At 38.0% G+C, this 21,879-nt stretch overlaps 1 pseudogene; it reads left to right on the forward strand.

Annotated features, from left to right (window-relative positions):
• The first annotated feature begins 6,085 nt into the window (after nt 1-6,085).
• On the forward strand, nt 6,086-21,487 carry LOC103663964 (annotated as a pseudogene).
• The last annotated feature ends 392 nt before the right edge of the window (nt 21,488-21,879 follow it).

The following is a 21,879-nucleotide window of genomic DNA, read 5'->3' on the forward strand; positions in this document are numbered from 1 at the left end:
ATATTAGGAATTATTTATAGTTTCTCAATTCTATTAATCCATGTTGTCTTTGACTCTTGATAAGCCCAGGGATGTTACACTGTACTGTCAGTTGTTTATTCAAGGAATCCATGTTGAGTTTGAAGTGACCGAAGAATTAGCCTTAAGAGTAGTCTGTGAGAATATTTTCTACATGTGAGAATATTTTCAAAGAAGTTGAGAAAACACTAATTCAGTACAACCTGAAGTTGTGTGGGATAGGATGTGTTACAATCGATGGTACTAATATGTAAGGAGCAGGAAAACTCAGTTGAACAGATTTACAACGTTTTTGAAAATGTAAGGTGTCTAAAGCCTTGGGGCAAATATTTGAATTTATTATGTGTTATTGAACCAATGGGGTCAACAATGAACTTCATTTGCTCCTCTGGATTTAACCATCATGAGTTCCAGGAATTTCTTCCAGAAATAAACCTGGATATCCTGACTCACTCTGCCACACAGTAGTTTCATGGCTTAGTAGTAGTTAAAGTATTGTTGTGATTGTTGGAGCTCAGGACACGGATGGAAATTTTTTAAAATGATGGTAAAATAACAAAACGTAAAATTTAACATCCTAACAGTGGTGTTAAGTACCCGCACACTATTGTGCAACCATCACCACCATCGTCAGTACCCATCTGCAAAACTCATCTCATCTTGCGAAACTGAAACTCTATACCCATTAAACAAAAAGTCCCCATCCTCCCCCTCCCCGAGCCCCTGGCAGGCACCATTCTACTTTCTGTCTTTATGAATTTGACTAGTCTTGGTACTCACAGAAGTGAAACATTACAGTATTTGTCTGTTCTGTGACTGGCTTATTTCACTTAGCATAACATCCTGAAGTTTCATCCATGTTCCAGCACATGTCAGAGTTTTCTTCCTTTTAAGGTTGAATAGTAACCTCTTGTATGAATATACCACATTTTGCTTATCCATTCATTGATAGACACTTACTTCTGCCTTTTGGCAATTGCGAATAACGTGAGATGGAAGTTTTTATGAATGAGAACTGCCCTCATCCACTGTTGAACACGAAATGGTTTGGAAATCAGCTTTTACTGAAGACTCAATAATGCTGCTTAATGAGTTCAACCTAGAATTACAAAGCAAGCTGTTTATACGTGAAAAATTTACCGCAGTAAAATTATTTCAGCAACAATAACTTTTTTTGAAGGTAAGTGATGTCAAATTGCTTCACACACTTCCTGTGCTGTCAAAAGTTACAACAAGGGGCACCTGGGTGGCTCAGTCGTTAAGCGTCTGCCTTCGGCTCAGGTCATGATCCCAGGGTTGTGGGATCAAGCCCCACATCAAGCCCCACATCGAGCCCCACATCGGGCTCCCTGCTCGGCGGGAAGCCTGCTTCTCCCTCTCCCACTCCCCCTGCTTGTGTTCCCTCTCTTGTTGTCTCTCTGTCAAATAAATAAATAAAATCCTAAAAAAAAAGTTACAATGAGAAGTAAAATATGCATTACCACCCATATTTGCTTCATATATCTTTTCTGAGTTCAGACTACAGCGCCTACTGCGTTTTCTGGACTTCAGATGTTACGGAAATTTTCATATTTCAAAATCCACTTATCTGTACCATTGAGGATCTCCCATTCAATTTTCAATTAGAGGTGATTGCCCTTCTAGGTAATGATTTGTTCTAAGGCATATATCAACAGAAGAATTTAGTGAAATTCTATATATTTTTTTTCCAAAAAATGAACATTCTTTTTTTTTTTTAAGATTTTATTTATTAGAAAGAGAGAGTGAGTGTGCACTCTGGAATCAGGACCTGAGCCGAAGGCAGATGCTTAACAGACTGAGCCACCCAGGCACCCCAAGACATGAATATTCTTAATTAAGATCACATGCCAACAGATCGATATCAGTATTTGGCAGTACCTATCTGTGTGAAAAGATGTTTTCAAAAGTGAAGTAGAATTTCATTGCAGATCAGCATTAACAGATGAGTATTTGAAAGCACTTTAGAAAAAATTTTTTTAAATTTATTTGTCAGAGAGAGAGAGAGAGAACAAGCAGGGGAGCATCAGGCAGAGGGAGAAGCAGGCTACCCGCTGAGCAAGGAGCCCAACAGTGGGACTTAATCCCAGGACCCAGGGATCATGACCTAAGCTGAAGGCAGATGTTTAACCAACTGAGCCACTCAGGCATCCCAGAAAGCACTTTTTTTATAAAAAAATGTAAGCTCTACACACCCAACGTGAGGCTTGAACTCAAGACCCTAAGATCAAGATTCACATGCTCTACCACCTGAGCCAGAAAGGCACCCCTGAATGCACTTCTAGTGATCGGAAACACTAACTTTGAATCCCAATCATGTGAAATGTTATCTTCACTCCCTGACAAAAAAGAAAAATTATTATCCTCATTAGTAGACTTGAATTACAAAGCTTACTCAATTACTATATTTTGAATTTCATCCAAAAAATTTATGGAAAAAAGTTAAATCTATTGATATATACCTACATAAAATCCTTGATTTTGCTACTTGGCCTGCAAAGCCTAAACTATTTACTATCTTGCCTTTATAGAAAAGGTTTGCCAACTTTGGAGAGAAATTGAAAGAGCTCAAGACCAAGTCTTAGGACACTTGTATTCAGAAGTCAGGAAAAAGTAAAGGATCTCCTGTAAATGAGCTTGAAAAGCAGCAGCCAGGGGGCTAAGAGAAAAATTTGAGAGTGAGGCATCTCTAAAAAATAGTGGAAGTGTTTCAAATCAGAGAGAATGGTCAGCTGTATTAAATGCCAATAAGGTAATGACAAAGATTCAACTTTTGAACTTGGCAGTGTGGTCACTGTTGGCGTTCTTGGTGAGTGGTTTCAGTGGCATGGTGGTAGTGGACAAGACAGGAAAAGGTCGAGAAGATTAAATAACACATCAAAAGTATCTAGCACTGGAGTACCTGGGTGGCTCAGTCAGTTGAGCGAACGACTCTTGGTTTCAGCTCAAGTCATGATCTCATGGGTTATTATGGCATTATGCTAAGTGAAATGAGATTCAAAAGGTTACAAATTGTATGGTTCCATTTATGTTGTAGTTGGGAAATGGTAAAAATATAGGAACAGAAAGCATATCAGTGATTGTCAGGAACTGGGGTTGAGGTGAGGAATTCACTACAAGGGAGAACGAGGGAATGTTGTGGTGTAATGGAAATGCTGTATGTCCTGATCATGGTGGTAGTTACACAACTGTACCCATTTCTCAGAACTCATTAAGAAGGACGCATATTATTGTATGTCAATTATACCTCAAAAAATGACTTAAAAAAAACCCCAGAACTCAGGGTGCCTGGGCAGCTCAGTTGGTTAAGTGTCTGACTCTTGGTTTTAGCTTAGGTCGTGATCTCAGGGTCATGAGTTGGAGCCCCAAGTTGGGCTCCATGCTGGGCATGGAGCCTGATTAAGATTCTCTCTCTTGCTCTCTCTCTGACCCTACCCCTTCCCTCTCCCGCTGCCCCTCCCTCCTCTAAAAAATTAATAAAAATAAAAAACTTAAAAACCAGAACTCTACTCAAAATTGCTACTGAACAATATATGTTGAATACTTTTTTAAAATCTTGTATGTAAATAGGGGCTCCTGGGTGGCACAGCGGTTAAGCGTCTGCCTTCGGCTCAGGGCGTGATCCCTGCGTTATGGGATCGAACCCCACATCAGGCTCCTCCGCTGTGAGCCTGCTTCTTCCTCTCCCATTCCCCCTGCTTGTGTTCCCTCTCTCACTGGCTGTCTCTATCTCTGTCGAATAAATAAATAAATTCTTTAAAAAAAAAAAAATCTTGTATGTAAATAAAACCAGCATACATTTCCTTGAGGTTTTTTTTTTTTTTTCTCTTACAGCTATATGGTTGGTATTTTCTACTATTTCACCATTCTGTGCAGTTGACTTACATTCTGGAACATAAAAATAGAGACCAAAAATTCGCTGTTAAAATGGATGCATCTGATTAAATAAAATGATGAGTTTTAAAATGTTACTTATTGAGAAATAACTCTAGGAATTTTTTCTCACATTGCTGATAGGGAAGAAAATTCTTATTTGCAGAATAATGCCAAAGAAAAGTCTCCAGTTTTTAAAAAAGATTTTATTTATTTATTTGAGAGAGAGAGATTGAGAGAACGAGTGGGAGGAGGGGCAGAGGGAGAAGTAGACTCTGCACTGAGCAGGGAGCCAGTTGTGGGGCTCCCTGCCAGGAACCCGGGATCATGACCTATGCCAAAGGTGGACACTTAACTGACTGAGCCACCCAGGAGCCAAAAAGTCTCCATTTTCTACCCTCAATCCCCCTTTTTCGTTTTTTAAGTAAGGTCCTCACTTTATATTGAAAGGTTATCACGATCCTTTATAGAACGAAAAGCGTAACATCATTTGGTTAGCCAATAACATTTATTCCAAAATAAGTAAAGGATCTTCTTGTAAAGTTTATTAAACATCAATTTGCATCTTAATACTTCTTTAATTATTGTACAAAATGATAAATAACCTTTCTTTTACCCTTTTTCATCTCCACTCCCTCCCAATATAGCCTTGTAAATCTTCCCAGGCAAAATTTGAAAGCAAGCAAATAAAATTGGCACAACTTCTATGGAGGACAATTTGGCAATATCTATCAAAATTAAAAATGCCTATAATCTAAGGGTTCCAGTCTAAGAATTTATTGATCTAGTTGCCCTTTGTATGGTGTAATTATCAGTTGCTGCTTAGTTTGTGATAATATTGGCTTGACAACAATCTAAATGTCTGCCCATAGGGGATCAACTAAATAAATATGATATTTGCATACAATGGAAAATTATACTGCCACTAGGAAGAATGAAGCAGCTCTCCATGTAGTGGTACTTGATGGTGTACAGAAGCAGAAACGTGTTCACCTTTAGCCCAGAGAGGTGACCTATAGCCTGCATAGTTTCGATAAGGATCAAACATGGGGTGATTGCTACATTCTTAAAGGGTCTCATGACTGCCTGTAAATCTCACTGATAGTTAATAGAGAGCTGAACGATAACCACCAGAGAAATCTTCCAAAACTCATTTTACCAGTAGAAATTTGAGGAAGACATTTATGATCTAATACTCCCTGCACATCCCCTTCCCCCTTGAGCTCTAAGCAGATCACCACTGGCTTCATACATCAGAAGTGCTGCTCCTTCTGCCTACAGCCTGTTCTCATACTATAGTATAAGCACCTTTTTACACTGAAAACGTCTCAAGAATTCTTTCTTGACCATTTGTTTGTGGCCCCACATCAATACGGAAGGATATCCAGGATATTTTAAGCGAGAAAAGGATGGATCTTAACAGTACATATAGTACATTATCTTTCCTGTGAAAAGAAGTTTAATTGTATTTTTATGTTTATTTATAACATCTCTTGGGAGGATACACTAGAAAATGCTAAATGATTGCCTCCAGGACTATGGAAGTTGAAGGGCAGGGATGGGAGCAGGAATTATCTTTCACTCTATTTTGTCATAGTCCTTTTTGAATTTTGCATTAATACACTTCCTCCTTTTATAGAATGTAGATAAAATCTATACAGATATAAACAGTGAAGCTTAAAAAATAATAGGTGGTTAGTTCAGAATTTTAAAAAGAAAAAAATTATACTTCTATTGATGATGGTGAATTACCATTTATTAGGGCCGATAAAAACATTTTCATACGCACGTTTCTGATAATAGTTAACACAAAGCTCCTCAAAAACCTTGAACCTTATCAAGAGCAATCTTTAGAATGCTTTTATTCAAAAATATTAGAAAGTAAACAAAACAAAAAACAAGACAGCACAGCTTCCTGAGGCTTCTTCACAGAAAGAAAACACAGAAGAGGCAGGAGATCATAAAGTGTTTTTCAAATGATGAGCCAGAGGTAGTTTCTCTGAACAGTTATCAAACTGGGTTCTATGAGACCCTTTAAAAATCCTGTCTGGTCTATAATTATGATTTTACTCTCAATTAAATTACAGCTTGCCCTGATTGGAAGGATGTTAAGAGATGAAGGAAAGTGTTGAAAATGATATCGTGAAGAACAGTATTAGTGGCAGAAAATGTTGCGATGAGGTACAAAAAGGGCTGGCGAGGCTTCATGGGAGAAGTTCAGGGGAGGTTCCAAGCATCCTCCCGCAGTGAGTCCCTGGAGACTTCTTTTCTCGGCCGACCTGTTGACGGCCGCTGGACTCCGAGCATCGACGTCAGCACCGGGAAGCCGCTCTAGGGGGCTTCGGGTTCGACCAGACCCCCGCCAGGGGCAGACGGCCTGAGCCCTGTCACCTGAGCCCCAGAACCGGTAGATCCGGCTCGGCCATCCCCGCCCTTCCGAACCTCAGTAGCGGCTACGTGCACAGGCGGGTGTGATTTGCAGGCCGGGTCCTGCCCCCCCGCCCTGCCCAGGAGCTCGGGCCTGGATCTTAACTAAGAAATTACCACCACTTTTTTTCTGTCTTGAAAATTAAATGCTCCATGGATGGAGATCATTGGTTTTGTATCAAGTTTGATTTAACTTTCCCATTTCTTTTGGGATGCTATGCTTTTGTGGGATGTCATGAATACCTGAGTAAAAGGCAAGAATACAGACAGGAAAACTTGCTTAGGGCTCATTGTTGATAGGGAAAGTATGTGCCTGAATGTGTGTGTGTGTGTGTTTATGTATGTGAGTTTATGTGTGTGTGTCTATATACTTATCATTCTGTAGAAATTGATTTACCCACTATATTATTAGGGGATAACATTTAAGATTTATTGTCTTTTTTGAGATTGCTTGAGTACATTCAGAGACAATGTTGAGCTCTTCTTAAAAAACTCTTGAAAACAAACTGAACTAAACCCATGTTTAACATGTTTCTGTCTGCCCTGAAAATCCTAATGGAAAGTGACTTTTAGGAAGTTATCATTCGGAAAAATAAATAAATAAATAAATAAATAAATAAATAAATAAGGCTAACCCATCCTAACAAAAATTCCCAGAAATCCGTCTTTTCGCCGTTTTTCCTTTCCGCTTTCGTTTCTTAATCCATTCCTGCCCTCAGAAATTCCATCGACTGATTTGTTACTTTTTAATACCCTCTTCAATTGGAAGTTATTTCTAGTTAAAGAGAAAATAGGCCTAGATTCTGGCTATCATTACCCAACTAGTTCTCGCTTTCCTTCTCGCGATCCTGCGCATGTCTCCCCCCCCCCACCTTCTCAGCAAAAAAAAAAACTAGTTCTCGCTTTCCTTCTCGCGATCCTGCGCATGTCTCCCCCCCCCCCACCTTCTCAGCAAAAAAAAAAAAAAAAAAAAAAAAAAGGAAAAAATTTTCCACCTTCGTCTAGCGAAGGGGATTAACTAAAAATGTGAAGGTGGGGTGTAATACTTGAATACCCCCCGTAACTTCGCAATCTTTCTGTTAGCTAGTTATACCGATAGCTCGTATTTGGATATTGATGTTTAGGCCTTTCCTCCAGCTGCCTGTGCCCGGGGTTAATCTCGTAATTGACGTCAGTGCTTTGTTCCTTCCACTTTGCTGTTCCTTCCACTCTTTGAGGATGGATCATGGGGTATAGGACTTTGAGGAGTATCCTTATTGCCTTTTCTCTCACAATGGATATCATTTATAGGAAGTTGAAAGTACAAATCTGAAATGCTCGTGTGTGGAGTTCAAGTAAGACGAAGAGTTCGATTTAGGGTTCTCGTAGTCAGTTGCAATTCAGAATTGTACGATCTCTTTCCTGATGGCCTTACGGAAATTTTAACCTAAGGCCAGTCCCTTTGCCAGGGACGGGTATTTGTCTGTACGGAATCTAAGTTATAGGTGTCTGTGAATAAGGTATTTGTAAATGTGACGTTTAATATATGTGTTGATTTTTTTAGGACTCAGGTGTTAAAAGCCCAAAGCTTTGTTTCCATACTGATTCTGCAAAGCTTTGTAAAGTGCTTTTTTTATTTAACAGTACTTTGACTTATCAAAATTGAAATATTTATGAGAATTTTCTTAATTTGGCATTTGATAAAGAGCCTTTGTGGCCTGCGAATCTGCTTGGAATCATCTTTGGTCATATGTGCATAAAGAAGTGTTGGCAAGTGGCCACTTGGTTTTTAACAAAGCTGGCTTCTTTAAATTTCTCAGGTTTATTTTCCTTGTTCATCACTGCATCTTTCATTCTCTAAACATTAAAAAAAAAAAAACCCTGAATTAAAAAAAAAAAAACCCTGAATAAGTTATTTTTAATTGTCTTTTAGAGTCAGTTTACCTGGATTCATATGACACACACACACACACATATATATATATATATTTTTTTAATATCAGCAGTTTCATTCAGTTTGTGGTGACTTGCATGCTGATGACTTTGGTTTTTGTTAGCTCTGCAGGAACAGTAGGCAAATTCTACTTTAAATAAAATTTTGCGTCAAGTGGGGACAAGATAGCATGTCTGTAAATGACCCAACCTTTACTGTCAGGTTAAAAAAAAAAAAAAGAGCTTAGCTGTGTTAACTGGAAAGTGCTCTACAGTTTTGGGGTGTAAAGATGATTGTACAGTGGTTTGGTGAAGCTCTGTAATTAAGAATTCCTAAAGATAGAATATTTTCATTAGATTCACTTTCTACTTGTCAGATGACATACATTCTCTGTGTTCTTGAGTTATTGTATGCCTTTTGTAACAGTTGATATATTCTTTTGTATTGTAATTTTCTTATAGATCTCTTGTAGTGTGTTTAGAACAAGAACTATATTTGTATCTCTCCGTGTCCTCCCCAGTATTTTACACAACTATTAGATTGAATCTAAATATGATATCCAACCTAGGATTTCACAAAAGGGTAATGTAAAGAAAACTGTATGAGCAAGTGATCAGTATTTGAAGGGGAAAAGTGACTATCAGCTGCAGAAGATGACAGAAGCTGGAAGCCTTCTAAAAGTTATTTATCTTACCTTTTTTGAAGAGTTAAAGTAAATGTCATGGCTTTATGTGTACCTGAGAGGAACAAAGAAAACAGGTATTTCTTCTTTTGTGGCCATCTACTGGTTTAGAATGGAGTCCAAATGTATACGGCCTTCTCTTTGTAGTATTTTTCATAAAATCAAAGAGGTGTTCTTATAAGTATTGAAGACACACCCGGACAATGATCCAGAAGTGCAGTGTGTATTATAAAAGTTGATGACTTAGGTTTTTTTTTTTTATTTTAGCTCTATTCTCAGGGTAGCTTACTGTTAAAACTTTCCTAATGTCAACTATACTCAAAAAAAATTTTTTTAACTTTCCCATATAATGTACAGGTTTCCCAGCTTTTGAACTCCTAATCCTCATTATGTTTTACTCATTTCCTTTTTCATTTCCTCTGATAAGTTGGAATAATTATGTTTGATTTCTGGGAGGGTGTGTGCCAGTCTCAGTTATTGTGAAATAAGGTGTAGTCAGTGATTAAGGACTGCTTAAAGCTAACCTCACTTCGCTGCTTTTTCCTTTGCTTTAAGAAAAGCACCCCTACTTGTAGTAAGTTTTTATACTCATCTTGGTTGTTTGAAGTGATACTCTAGTACATGGAAAAGGATGTAATAAACATGACAGTTACTGAGTTTTGGCTGATCATCTGCATTCCTGTTTGTCTTGATGTTCATTTTCACTGTCATCATATCCTAAGAATTTTAATGGTATTGGCATACAGAAAATATTAGAACCACTGACTTCATTTCCAGAATATTCCAGAAGCATTTTCACATTGAGACTACTTATTTATTCTGTTTTTGAAGGAAAAAAAAATTATCTAAAAGCTATCTTCTTCAGGGCGCCTGGGTGGCTCAGTCATTAAGCGTCTGCCTTCGGCTCAGGGTGTGATCCCAGCGTTCTGGGATCGAGCCGCGCATCAGGCTCCTCCGCTGGAATCCTGCTTCTTCCTCTCCCACTCCCGCTGCTTGTGTTCCCTCTCTTGCTGGCTGTCTTTCTCTCTGTCAAATAAATAAATAAAATCTTTTAAAAAAATAATAAAATAAAAAAAAAGCTATCTTCTTCAAATGGCTAAAATTCGAAACTCAAGAAACAAGTGTTGGTGAGGATACGGAAAAGGAGGAACCCTCGTGTGCTGTTGGTGGGAGTGCAAACTGGTGGAGCCACTGTGGAAGACAGTATTTCTCAAAAAATTAAAAATAGAACTACCCTACAATCCAGTAATTGCACTACTGGGTATTTACCCAAAGAATAGGAAAACACTAATTCAGAGGGATATATGCACCCCTATATTTATTGCAGCATTATTTGCAATAGCCAAACTCTGGAAGCAGCCCATGTATCCACTGATATATATATATCCATTCGTGCACATATGTACACATACCCAGTGGAATATTACTCAGCCATAAAAAGGAATGAAATCTTGCAATTTGCAACATGGGTGGAGCTAGAGAGGATAATGCTAAGAGAAGTAAGTCAGTCAGAGAAAGACAAATACCATCTGATTTCACTCACGTGGAAATTAAGAAACAAAACAAATGAACAAAGGAAAGAAAAAAAAGACAAACCAAAAAACAGACTCTTTAGAGAATAAACAGATGATCATCAGAGGGGAGGTGGGTGGCAGGAATGGGTGAAGTAGGTGAAGGGGGTTAGGAATGCGCTTGTCTTTTTAAAACAGTTTTATTTTAATTCCAGTATAGTTAACATACAGTGCACTTGCCCAGTCACTGTGCAAGAGGAGTGTGCTTGTCTTAATAAGCACCTGAGTAATGTATGGAACTGTTGGATCACTGTATTGTAAACCTGAAACTAATATAGCATTGTATGTTAAGTACAGAATTAAAAAAAAAAAAAAAGAATTAGTAGATACAACCAAAAAAATAAAAAATAAAATCTACCTGTTTCATCAGCTATACTTTATTTAAAAATCTATAACCTGAGGAATGTTCTGAGGGAAGGCATTTCATGTAACTTTACCTCTGTTGGAGTGCCAAATAAACAACGGTGGTATCTTTTAGGCAGGGAGACAAAGCTTATTATTGGGTACCATTTTAAACTAATTTTTTCAATTATTTCCTAGGATGGGTAAAAGAACCTTGTGCATTGTTTTTTCAAAGTTAGGTGTGTGTGGCAAGGGAAATCAGGGATTAACACAAATGGATTGCCCTGGAAAGCCGGTATGGTTTCGCTACCAGTTAGTCGTGATCTATCCTGGAACTATGTTCCCTAGGGCTGCTTAAGGGGTGAATGGCTGTCATGATTTTGTTAAGTTAGAGATGCTTCGGGAGTTATGATTTTTCACTTTGACTTTCCTTTTCTTGTCGTCATTATGGTAGCGCCAGTTTTACGGAGAGGTGAGTATAGGCCAGTGCTCTGCGTTGACAGGCCTTCCCACCTCTTTGCATTTGCTTCCATCTGGAATATCTCTTTTCCTCTCTTGTTTCCTACCTGTTAGAATTTCACTGTCTTTTAAGGCCCAGTGCAAGTACTGTTGCCTTCCTAAAGTTTTGCTTGACTCCCCTTGCTACTCCATTTGGCATCTACCTTCTTTGACTCCCTGCATCACTTTGTCATCTCCCTTATTTGTTTTGTTAACTATGGGACTATGGCCTGCTGGGTGACATCCAGCACAGTGTATCGGGGAAGACATCTTAGTAAAATACTATTTAACACTATTTCAATATGTATTTCTAAAGAATAAGGATTAAAATAATAATCCAACCTTTCACTGAAGAAATTAATACTAATTCCTCAGTATCATCATGTATCTAGTCAGTGTGCAAATTTCCCTGATTACAGTTTTTGTTTTAACAGTTTGTTTGAATTAGGATCCAAATGAGATTGTATCTTTTTGTTCTTATTCTTGTTTCTGTACAGTTTGTTGAAGAAGCCACGTCTTTGCCCTCTGAGAATTCTCACAATCTAGATTGTGCTTATTGCATCCCTGTGGTTTCATGTAATATGTTCCTCAGTCCTTTTTTTTCCCCTGTATATTCGTAGTTACATCTAGAAGCTTGATCTGATTGAGGCTTGAATTTTTATTTTTAAGTAAGCTCTATGCCCAACTTGGGGCTCCACTTCACAATCCTGATATCAAGAGTCACATGCTCTACTAACTGAACCAGCCAGGCACCCCGAGGCTTGAATTTTTTTTTAATGGCAAGATTACTTCATGGGTAGTGTTGTGTACTTCCTCTGCACTCTTAAGCCTTCAGCCTGGCTTCTCAACGTGCCAGTGAAGTTGGCATTACCAAGGCCACCTGTGACTTCTGCATTTCCAAATTGTATAGTCATTGCTTACTCCTTTACCTCCTCTCTACTTGTTTTTGTTTGTTTTGTTTTAAATATTTTATTTATTTATTTGAGAGGGGGAGAGAGCACGAGCAGGGGGAGGGGCAGAGAGAGAAGTGGACTCCCCACTGAGCGGGGAGCCCCTGATCCCAGAATCTCAGGATCATGACCTAAGCTGAAGGCAGAAGCTTAACTGACTGAGCCACCCAGGTGCCCTCTACTTGATTTTGTTAACCATTTTCTCCTTGTTATTGTTTTCTTCCTTGACTTTTATGACTCTGTCCGTTTTCTGCCTACCAGTTGCTTTTTTGCAGACTGTTTTTTTTAATGTTTTTTTTATTATATTATGTTAGTCACCATACAGTACATCCCTGGTTTCTGATGTAAAGTTCGATGATTCATTAGTGCTTTTTTGCAGACTGTTAATTCTGCTAATCCCTTGATATTGATAGTTCCGGTTTTTAGCCTTGGCATTCTTGTTTTCACTGCTGTGGATGAACTCATCCATTTATATTGCTTCAGCTACCATCTCTAAATGTTTTGTGGGAACCAGAACTCTTTCATTCAACTGAATACCTCCCTTTAGATTGCTCAGTAGATGCTTTGTTTTAGTTGGGAGAGTGACATATAACTTTAGCAAAAAAGAATTTGTTGAGAACATATAAGGTATCCAATGAATTCTAAGAAAGGCAGTCAACCCACAGGAGGACAGCTAGAACTCAGGAACAGGTGGATCCAGGGGCTGCAGATGTGGTTAGAAATATGTCTTTATTGCTCATTAGATGTTCTTTGTGTGTTCAATTAGTTCTCCCTTGCTACAGACCAAATTTAACACTTACTGTCTTTTGAGTTGTACATTTTACATCTTCTGCTATCAGAGAGAGACTGCCTTGACTCTGAATCCCAGTTCCAGGAAAAGGACTCATTAGGTTATATGTCCACCTCTGGACTACAACTTTGGGTAGGGGGCTACACTGTAATAACATACTCTAACTGCAGCATTCCAGAGAAGTGGAATAAAAGGGACTCTAAAACATGGTTGTCTCCCTCAGTCATTCCATGGCTATTTAGTACACATACAGTCCTACTTTTTCTTGTATTTATATATTTAAAAAATTTTAAACACAATCTAACTATCTGTACATACCAGCAAATACCCTCAACTCTTCAATGGAGACAAATTCTGTCTGGCTAAAACATCCAGAGGTCATTGTTCTCTTGAGTCCAGATTCAAAAGGTGATATCCTTTGTTAATTGGGCCTAGATATGCTTTGTCAGTGTCTGAAAATTATGGGCTAAGTACTAAATTTAATCATCCCTGACATAACTGATACACAGTTGTTGTGGAAGGGAAAAGAAAACAACAACACTAAGGGATGGGAGGGGAGAGGAAGGTATCATTGTTCCAAAACTTATACCATATCTTGCTGGGCAGGTACAGTGTAAGGTAAATGGCAAAACCAGCCAGTTACATGGGCCTTCATTTGTTGACTGACTTCCTTGCAAATGGAGTGAGTTCTTTGGTAAGCCAAATGAAGATTTTCAATTCCATCAGCTAGGATTATTTTTTGTCTGTTGTCCTAAGTTAAGATGTCCTGAGGACATCTGGAAGGAGTTTTATGGGAAGGCAGTTCTGTGTTGCCTTAGCACAAGGATCAGTAAACTATGGTTAGTAGGCCCAGTGTTCACTTTTGTATGGCCTGTGAGCTGAAAATGGTTTTTATATTTTTAAATGGTGAGAAAAAAATCATAATACTTTGTGGCCTGTGAAAATTATGGGAAAGTCAAATTTCAGTGTCCATAAATAAAGTTTTATTGGAACACAGACGACATACCTATTTGTTTCTGTACTGTTTGTAGTTCCTTTTGCTGCTACCATGACAGAGTGTGCTGACTGTAGGGCCTACAAAGCCTAAAATATTTACAATGTGGCTTTAAAAAAGTTTGTCAACTCCTGTCTTAGCAGATCCGTAGTGGATGCTCGGGTTTGAGCACTGTTTTAGGATTAATTACACAGTCCCTATTTACTGTCGTGGAAGTTAGGGTTTTTTGATTGTAGAATATGTGTGTGTGTGTGTGTGTGTGTGTGTGTGTGTGTATGAATAGATAAAAATAAATTAGATAGAAATAAATTAGATAGATAGATAGATAGATAGATAGATGATAGATAGGGGCGCCTGGGTGGCTCAGTATGTTAAGCATCTAATGACTCTTGATTTCAGCTCAGGTCGTGATCTCAGGATTGTGGGATCAGGCCACATCAGGCTCCATGCTTAGTGGGGTGTCTGTGATTTTCTCTCTCCCTCTCCCTATGCCCCTTCCCCCGACCCCCCCCCACTCTCTCTCAAATAAATAAATCTTTAAAAAATATATGCATATGTGTATGTATAAAATAGGTGTGGTCTGGGCATTGGCTTCGCTTTAGTTAGGGATTCAGACTTCGTTGAACCCTTCAACTGTACCCTGAAGGTAAGGTAAATGGGGGCAAGAATTTCCAGAAAAGCTGGGGGAGAGGTAAGGCTAGAAGCTGATCAGGTAGTTTCTGTAAGTGTTCATCATGCACAAATAACTCTAGTTCTACTACTTCTCAATCCCCTAACCCCAGATCTTCTGCTTTTCCTGCCTTGGGGAACATAGCACTATCATTGCTTTTTCCAGAAACCTGCAAGTTGTCCTTGATTCCTCTGACTTCTCACATCTGGCTCACTCCAAGATTCTACTTCCTTAACATCTTTGAATCTCAACACTTTCTCTACAATATCTACATTCCTAGTGTTACTTCCTTAATCCAGGCTTTTATTTCTCACCAAGATTGATCATTCCAGGAGCTTTCTCATTTGCTTCCTTACTTCTAGCAAAATAATCAACTCCACCCTGTATCATAGTAATTTTTCTCTCTGAACTGCGAATCTGATTTTGTCACTTCTCAAAACTCCTTAGTAGTGTTTGATTTTCTGTAGTATTCTTCTAGCTAGGGAATCTTCCAACATCAATGAGTTTTATGTAACTTCTGAAGCACTGCTTTGTAGCCAACTACTCCCTTAGGAGTTTGTTGCTGTGTTTAGATTTTATTATTGTGTTTGTGCCAAGTTATAATGCATTGTACTAATGATTTTGCAGTGTTCAGACAAGGAAAGGTGGTAAGTAAAACTGGGTCATGTCATGATAGGTTGTTAATATAGGCAGGCCAAACCCAAAAGAACCCTGACATAGTACTTAGCCTCACTGCGAAATATATCTGCTGGATCCCATCTATGTAATAATTAATCAACATGAAACAGTTTGTTTGCAGTATCAGTGTTTTGTTCCAAACCTCAGCAGTGATTATATTAGACACATATTTAGTGTAGATTTCGGTAAGGTACTAAACCACAAATGGACAAGATTGCCAGATTTAACAAGTGAGGCTTCTTTAAAATTGACATTTAAGGACTGCTAGCTGGTATGGTAGTACATGGTTATATTTCCCTAAACTGAGAAATAAACATTTGCAGTTGTTAAATCCATTTAGTATAACATGTTTATAAGCATTTTCTGCATTAGTATTATTGAAGTCATGTTCTAGAAGTGGTTTAATAATATAGAACCAGACCTGAGACAGCCTGTTTCCAGGATTGAATACATCCTTAGTCTAGTTTCTGCAAAACAACACAATCTGTTACATTAATGTTACTTTAAATTTGTTTTGTATTTAATTTTTAAAGTTTCAGTTTTACAGTTACATAAGAGCTACAAACATAACGAGTTCATATCTAATTTTATGTTTTACTATTATTAATAGAATAAAGTCCTCATTTAGGGGATTTCATTTTCTTTGTAAAGGTATCTTTGTATCTTTCAAATCTGAGAATCAAACCCCACAGGTCTAGTCTGATCCCATGTGTCTCTCCAGTCTTATCTTTAATTTGCACTCCCCCAACCCTATTTTCCAAATACACTTGATCTACCTCTTTTCCCTGCATGTGCTTTGCTCTCTCCCTTCTGGTGGTTTCACTTGTCCTCTCTTCTTAGAACCAACCTCCCTCCCTCTCTTTCCTTCTTCCTTCCTTACCTTCCTCCTTCCCTCTGGCCATTTTTCTCTAGTCAGACTAGCTGCGACGAAATCTTGGAGATGAGCGTTACTTTTATTTTTTTTCTATCCTTGGCATTAGCACAGTGTCTGGCACAGTATACGCCTTGGTTAAGTAATTGTTGAATGAACTAGAATGTTAACATATGTTTTGTATATAATACAGGTCTATACTGAAAAGATAGGTTTTAAAATCGGGATTGTAAAGCCTTCAAAATTCCTTCTGAATTCTGTTTAAATACGTTACACGTCTGAATTAGAAAGTATTTTGGGGGGCGCCTGGGTGGCACAGTCGGTTAAGCATCCGACTCTTTGTTTTAGTTAAGGTCATGATCTCAGTGTCGTGAGATGGAGTCCCCGAGTTGGGCTCTGTGCTCAGCATGGAGTCCGCTTAGAACTCTCTCTCCCTCTCCCTTTGCCCCTCCCTACTGTGTGTTCTCTTTCCCTCCCTGTCTCTCAAATAAATAAATCTTTATTAAAAGAAAATATTTTGAAGGTAGGTTTACTCTTATCACTCACAATAGGATCTTTCAAAGTATATATTCTTTGTGCCATAACAAATAACTCATAATTTATGAGTTTCCATTCCAGTGATAACAGAGCAGTAGGCTTTAAATGGCCTTAACCTTCTTAAAGCAATATTCCTATTTACATTTTAGTAGAACCTTATTAACAGAATGTAGGGTAGTTAAAACTGGGGCTGATTTAAATTCATAAGCCTTGAGTATATGCTTTTTTCATTTAGTACATGAACATTTTCCCTCCAACATTTTTTATAGTATTCTAAGGAACTAAATATATTTCAGGAAATCCAGGTACTTTGTTACCGTCTATCTTTTTTTTTTTTTTTTAAGATTTTATTTATTTGACAGAGAGAGCGCCAGCCAGCGAGAGAGGGAACACAACCAGGGGGAGTGGGAGAGGAAGAAGCAGGCTCCCAGCGGAGGAGCCTGATGAGGGGCTCGATCCCAGAATGCCAGGATCATGCCCTGAACTGAAGGCAGACGCTTAAAGACTGAGCCACCCAAGCGCCCCTGTTACCACCTATCTTTCGCATGTGCAAATAATGATGAAATTACTGAAATAATTCCTTTTTAGTGTAAACTCCAAGGAACCTTTACCGTGTAGTGTTTTTAAACTTTTGCTTAATGTGCTATGTGCATTTTTAAGTAAGAAAATTGCTTTTAATTTGTAAGTTGGACTTGTATTATTTTCTTTTGGCTTCCTCAGGTACTACAAATCTAAGCAGTCTTATAGTGCTCTGTTGAACAGATAATTTCTTTCTGGATGTTGTAGACTGAAACATTCAGTTTTTACACCTTCTCAATTTGCCAAGTATGATTCTGAGATGTTATAGTCTAGCACTTACATTTGGTGAACATTTGAGAGTACAGGGTTTAAGTAAAAATAGAAATTGATCATTTCTGTGCATGTGTTTTTTTTCTTGAACATATGTTGTTTTCCTTTCAGGTAAACTCTTGTAGAAAATTGCTTTAAAAGCAACAGAAATCATTCCGTATCAATACTAATGCTTTTATTGGATTGATAATATATTGAATGCATTGATAATATATTGAGTGGTCTAAAAAGAAGACCTACTCTCTTCTCGGTACCAGATATAACCAAAAGTCTTAGGGAGGAAATTGGGAGACTATCTGTGGGTAGAAAACAAGGGATGACATTATCTTCTGAAAACCAGCTTTTAGTGAGTATTCCCAACTGACTGATTCTTGGGGCAGTAACATTACAGTTGTGTTCTTTATAAAATTCATCACATGTTTTGAATATCTGTTGTATGCCTGCCACTGTTTAAAGCACTGGAAGGAAAAGAGGGTAAGTTCAATGATACCTATAGTTCTTATTCTCTAGAGGCTTATAATAAGGAGGTGACTAGGGAGGGCATATAGAATAACAACACATAATCCTAATGTAAGGCAAGTGTTAAGTGCCAAATGAGATACAGAGAAATGCTTTGGGGAGTAAGTAATTTTAGTTACAGAGGAATCTTGGAGGGCTTCTTGAAGGAAGTGGGATATGTGGTGAACTTTGAAATGTATATAATTAGAAATGGGGAGAAGGAAGGACATTATAATTAGACTAGTTTGAGTAAAAATCTGGATTTGAACGTGTGTAGGTTATTTTCAGGCTCAGATAAACCCTGAAGGTTTTATGGAAATGCCTGAGAATTGAACTGTAGACAGTTTTAAATCCTGGGATAAGAACTTTGGACTTACATTTTTCACAGAGCTTGGAGTTGTTGATGACTTTTAAGCAGAAGAATGTCTTAACTAGGTCTGTTTTATGAAGATATAAAAGTAATTATCAATGCATACATTACAGAAGTTTCCAATAAGAGACCTCTGTGTGTTTTATATATTTGCATGCTTTTAAAGTAAGAAACTGAGTCAAAAGATTGTTTTCTTCTTTATAAAAGGAACTGTAACTCTCAATTTTAACCATTCTCTCCACCCATTTATTCATCTTCAAAGATGAAAATAGACTTCTCAATTTATTTGTCCGCATGCTTTTAGAATTTGGTAGTAACAATTTTTGAGATAAGTTTAAACTAGTTAAATTTTGTTTCTATATATCTCAAATATTAGTAAAAGCACAAGAAGTATATTTGGTTCGGTTTTGATTCTGAAGTAGCTACATGGCATGTAAAACTGTGCAGGACTACTGGGAGAAGGAGATTTAGTGTTATTGAGAGAAGCATTATCTAAAGGGAGGCAGCTGCTTACAAGTAATATTAATACTCGTATTCTTACGCTTACCGTTAAGTGTGAGCATATTTGTGTATGTAATAAACATTGCTTGAATTGAGGTTTAAACTGTCTCATATTTTTATTTTATTTATTTATTTATTTATTTTTAAATTTTAAGTAGGCACCATACCCAACATGGGGCTTAAACTCACAACCTTGAGATTAAGATTCACAGTCTCTACCAACTGAGCCAGGGAGGTGCCCCTGTCTAGTGTTTTAAAAAGAGTAAGTTTATCAGTAATCAGTTTGGAAAATACTGTTTCAGATTAGTAATTGAACAACTGAATGTCTGCTTAATGACGTAATAAACATTGATCGTGGTACTGTTTGGCCCCTAAGGTGAGGAAATAAAGTTCTGCTGTATCAGAAAAAGCTTCAAGAGGAAATTAATTGAGTTATAGAATCAGAGTTGTATAGCTTGACAGATGAGTAAAGAAATGTGTTTCAGTTCTGGTTGATCTAAAATAATGCAAATGTTAAGTGTGTGCTGAATTAAAATTTGTTGCAGATGGTTTCTGATTTTAGTGTAATATGAGTATTAGTTATTCCAGCTTTGAAATATTGGTATTTTTATGATATTAGGTAAGACTATCATGATCTTTAGGTATTATTTTGTAGTAAGTGAGATAATTTCCTTTCTAACCAGGCCGTGAAGTTCATTAGTTTACTTACTGAAGTGATTGTCCACTAGGTTATATTCTAGGTATGCATTGCTGCACACGACACACATTCCCTGATTATCATCTAGTGGGAAAGGAAATATTAATGCACATCAAGAGAAGTGTATAGTTAATTGTGATGAAGTACTATGAAGGAAAAGGGAATTGTCTACATGAATTTCCTGAAGCCAGAAAGAGCACTACAAGTTCAAAGAAGCCATATGGATAGATAGATAGATAGATAGATAGACCGACCGACAGACTGACAGACCGACCGACCGACCCTTGGTGGGAACTGGGTAGGGAGGGTATAAGATACAAAATAAATCTGATGAGATAGGTGGGAGTCACATCAAGTAGGAAGTCACATCATTGCTTTGTAGGCTATATCAAGGATAAAGTTTATCCTAAGGTAAATGGAAAGCTTGTTAAAAATGTTTTAAGCAGGGGTTGGATGACATGATCTGGTTTGTGTTTTAAAAAGATCACTTTGGCAGCTATATGACATATGGGTTAGTGAGAGAAGAGGGGAACCAAGAATCCAGTTAGAAGGCTGTAGCATTTGTTCAAGCTGTAGATAAAGTGATGACTTGTTTTGAACAGTGGCTGTGGAGAAAGTAGTAAACAGATAAATTCAAAATATATTTAGGGAGGCTGTGGTTGTGGTTTGGATGTAGAGAGAAGTTAAAGGAAGACTGAACAAAAGCAGTTGGTTGGTATGGTGAAGATTACTTTACCAGGACTTGTTGGCAGTAGGGGAAGACAGATCAGGAAATCAATTTGGGATGTATTCAGATTGAGAACCCCCAAAGAACATGAGTAAACAGGTTCTCGATCTCAAAAAAGAAAGTGTGATATAGTGCGTATTTGGGTATTTGTATTTTAGATATATAGATAGTATTTTAAGCCATGAGATTGTAGGGAAAGAATGTAGACTGAATCAGAATATGACCCATGGCTGAGCACAGAGAAATACCAACTGTAAGAAGTCTGGTAGGGAGAATGGGAGGAGACAGAGGTGATGAGAAAACTGAGAGGGCTGGAGTTACAGAAGCCGAGAGTATATTAAGGAGGGAGCCTGGGTGTTTACGTCCTGCCTTTGATGCTCTGTTGTGGTCCAAGTTGAGCGAGCTTTGGAGGTATCCAGAGGAAATCCAGCATTTGCTGGGGTAACCTCATCAGCCCGCCAAGAGGGTGAACATTTGACTTCCACTTGAAGTAAATCGAATTTATTTTTTTAAGATTTTATTTATTTATTTGAGAGAGAAAGAGCACGAACGGGGGAGGGGGCAGAGCAAGAAGCAGACTCCCCACTGAGCAGGAAGCCCAGCGCAGGGCTTGATCCCAGGACCCTGAGATCATGACCTGAGCCAAAGGCAGACACTTAACCAACTGAACCACCCAGGCGCCCCAAAGTAATTGGATTTTATATATAAGAAATTTGCTGTACAGAATTACAGCTGAAGAAATGTATGATATATTTGGGAAATACGGACCTAGTCATCACATCTGAGTGGGGAACACACCCAAAACTAGAGGCACAGCTTATGTGGTCTATGAAGATTTCTTTGATGCCAAGAATGCATGTGATCACCTTTCAGGATTCAATGTTTGTAACAGATACTTGGTGGTTTTGTACTATAATGCCAACAGGGCACATCAGAAGATGGACACAACAAAAGGAAGACCAGTTGAAGCTTCTTGAGGAGAAATATGACATCAACACAGATCCACCAGATTAAACGTCTTCTGCATTTTCATTTCAGGCTAAAACCCATAAATGACCACCATCACCCTTTTTTTTGTTTTTAGTTAATACTGAATATTATCATTTCTGTATTTGAGGTTCAGAACAATGTGTCTGATCTTCGCAAAGTAGAGTATGGGAGGTTGAAAACAATGTTGGAAAGTTGGAAACAATAGAATGTGGAGTAGTGGTTGGATACATTTTGGAAAGCAGTTTGTCTCTGTTAAAACTGCAGATTCTCATATCTTGCACCCTAGTAATTCCACTTGTAGATGTCTATACTAGAAAAACTCTCACTCATGGGTATAATGAGAAATGCACCAAAAAATGATCATTACAGCACTGTAATGGCAGAAAAGGGGGAAACTAAATATCCATCAACTGGGG

This window comes from Ursus maritimus, unplaced genomic scaffold, assembly GCF_017311325.1.
Source record: "Ursus maritimus isolate PB19 unplaced genomic scaffold, ASM1731132v1 scaffold_5, whole genome shotgun sequence".
NCBI lineage: Eukaryota > Metazoa > Chordata > Mammalia > Carnivora > Ursidae > Ursus > Ursus maritimus.